This window comes from Meriones unguiculatus, chromosome 6 (assembly GCF_030254825.1).
Source record: "Meriones unguiculatus strain TT.TT164.6M chromosome 6, Bangor_MerUng_6.1, whole genome shotgun sequence".
Classification (NCBI taxonomy): domain Eukaryota; kingdom Metazoa; phylum Chordata; class Mammalia; order Rodentia; family Muridae; genus Meriones; species Meriones unguiculatus.
The window spans coordinates 104,849,611-104,852,635 of NC_083354.1; the positions used below are offsets into that span (position 1 = coordinate 104,849,611).

At 40.2% G+C, this 3,025-nt stretch overlaps 1 pseudogene; it reads right to left on the bottom strand.

Annotated features, from left to right (window-relative positions):
• Positions 1-328: 328 nt before the first annotated feature.
• Positions 329-2,458, bottom strand: LOC110544112 (heat shock protein HSP 90-beta-like; annotated as a pseudogene).
• Positions 2,459-3,025: the final 567 nt, after the last annotated feature.

Below are 3,025 nucleotides of genomic sequence, written 5' to 3' on the forward strand. Positions count from 1 at the left end.
AGACCAGAAACTAACAGCCAACGTCTGAGACAGCCAGATAAGTAGAAGCCAGCATAAAAGCACAACAAACAAAAGCCAAAGCAATATGGCATGTTCAGAACTCAGTTACCCAGGGTATCCAAGTAGCCCTGGACACCCTAACATAAATGAAATTCAAGAAGATGACCTTATGTCTATGCTTATAAAGAGAATAATGGAGGAAACAAATAAAATGCCTAAAGAAATAGAGGAAGATAAAGTCAAACAGATAAGGGCCATCCATAAAGAAATGCAGCCAAACCGTTTATATCATTCAGAGAGGAAATAATTGTATTGAATCTGTAAGTCTTTAATATACTTCTTCCATGTGAGAAGCATCCTCATCACCCTCAAGTGGGGGCATCTCATCAGGAACAGTAGCACTGGGCTCCTCTACTCTCACTTCATCTTCATCAATACACAGTTGTAGTTTAATAATATGGTAGATGAAGTTGGAACAGGTTTGGTCATCCTCAAATGAGAAACCAGAGGTGAGCAAAGCAGTTTCAAATAGCAGCACCACCAGGTCATTGCCAGCTTTGTCATTTTTGTCTGCCTCAACCTTCTCCTGCTGGGTCTCCACAAAGGAGTGTTCAGGATTCATCTCTAGGTGTTTCTTGGCCATCATGTAGCCCATCATAAAGTTGTCTCACAGTGCCTGGGCCTTCATTATCCACATCATGTTGACTGTCCAGCCCAAGGTGCTTGTCACAGTGCAGGAGAATGAAGACACAGCCTATTGGAGACTGTCACCTTTTCAACCTCTACTCCAAGATCTCCTTCATGAGCTTGCAGAGATTCTCAAACTTTGCCTTGCTCACCTCCATTTTCTTCTTCTCTTCTCTGGTAGCTCTAGGCCCTCCTTAGTCACCGAGACCATGTTCTTTTCATCAAACTCCTTGAGCTGCTATACACAGTGCTCATCAACACACTCAGGCATTTACACCATCTCAAAGCACCACTTCTGCACATGCTCCACAAAGGCAGAATTACTTACCTGCTCTTTTCTCTCAACCAGTGGCATAATAGATGGACTTCTGTGTCTTCTTCATGTGAGACACATACTTTAACAGGGAAGTCATCTTATTTCCAGACTGAGAGGTACGATAGCCAGGGTTCTCAGAGAGGCAGTGATGGTTAGTAGAGTCTTCATGGATTGTAAGCTTTAAAATCTTAGAGAATGCCTCACAAAATTCCTTGTAGTTTTCTTCGTCTTCAACTCTTAGAAGAGCTCATGGCATTTCATCAAAATGTTTTTGTGAATGACTTTCAGGATCTTGCTCTAACAGAACATTTTCTGGGAGATATCCATGGGCAGGTCCTTAGAGTCAACCATACCACAGATAAGGTTGAGACACTCATGCATCAGCTCATCACAGCTGCCCATGATGAACACATGACGGACATACAGTTTGATGTTGTTCTTGTTCTCAAAATGTGAAAGAGAGCTCACCAAGTTTCCAACTGACCCTCTACAGAGTAGTGCTTTACTGCCAAGTGCTCTTCCCAGTCATTGGTGAGGCTTATAGAATGCATCATATTCCTCATGACTGATTATATCAGGCTTTCTAGTCCAAACAGGCTTCGTTTTATTCAACTCTTCATGATCAATGTATTTCTCCTTAATCTTCTTCCTTTTATTTTTCTTAACTTTGTTCTGTCTTCCTCCTCATCTGATCCCACATCTTCATTCTTAGGCTTCCCCTTGTCATCTTTATCTTCTTCCTTTTTCTCGCCCTTCTCTTCCTCTGCTTCATCATCACTGATATCCTTGCCTCATTCTTTCTCCAAATATAGGGTAACGGGATAGCTTATGAACTCTGAGTATCTCTTCACCACTTCCTTAACCCTCCTGTCTTCTAGGTATTTTGTCTGGTCTCCTTTGAGGTGAAGGATCATCTTGGAATATTAACGATGGTGATCACCATGGGCTGCACAAACTGGGAAGGAAGGACCCACAGCAGAAGACCCCCAGACATATTGCTGATCGGCATCGTGCTTTGTGATCAGAGCCACTTTCTCTGCAATGACACAGGCCAAACAGAATCCAGCACGAAGTGGCCTGATCATGGAGATGTCTTCACAAGCCTGGAGATCTCCATGCATGCATTTGTTCCAGACTTAGCAATGGTTCCCAAATTATTTATGAGGTCAGCCTTGGTCATGCCAGTGTCTGTGTCCACCAAAGTCAGCATGCATTCCTGAGGGTTAGGGATGATATCAATTTTCAGTTCTTTGCTGCTGTTCAACTTGGAAGAGTTCATCAGACTCTCATAACAAACTTGTCCAAGGTGTCAGAAGCATTGGAGATCAACTCCTGAAGAAAATTTTTCTTGTTTAAATAGAAGGTATTGATGATTCGGGATATGAGCTGAATGATTTCTGCTTGAAAGGCAAAGAGCTTCACCTCTTCTTCTCCATAGTGCACTTCCTCTAGCATCTTGACAGGAAAGTACAGACTAGGGTGTGTCCAAATCTAGGTGTCTTGGACATGACTCAAGAAGACCCTATATCTTTTGATTGTAGAGTTAAAACTCTTTCCATTAAAAGTAATTATTAATATGAGAAAATACACTATTGCCATTTTTAATGCCTTATCTTGGATATTTTTAATATTATGCTTCCTTCTATGTTTTATGATGGTGGTGGTAGTTTATATTAATAGTCTAAGCTAGCTAGTCCTTAAGCTGTATAGTAAATTTTTCTGGTTACCACACTGTGCTCCTAATCTATTATATGTGATTTTGAAGCTGAAAATATTTTTCTTTGAGTAGTAGCTGCTCACTTCTCTCCTTACTTCTGTCTTCATTACATTGACACCACAAATCACACCTGCATTTATTGTTTCCTTTAACACGATTTAGCCATAGTTATTATAATGTATCTGTCTTTGAAACATTTACACTTTGATTAATGATGATTTGCTTATTGTAGCATTATAATATCATAGAAATACAATCTCTTTTTCTTAATATATTTACCTTTATCAACAGAATTAAACTTTCTT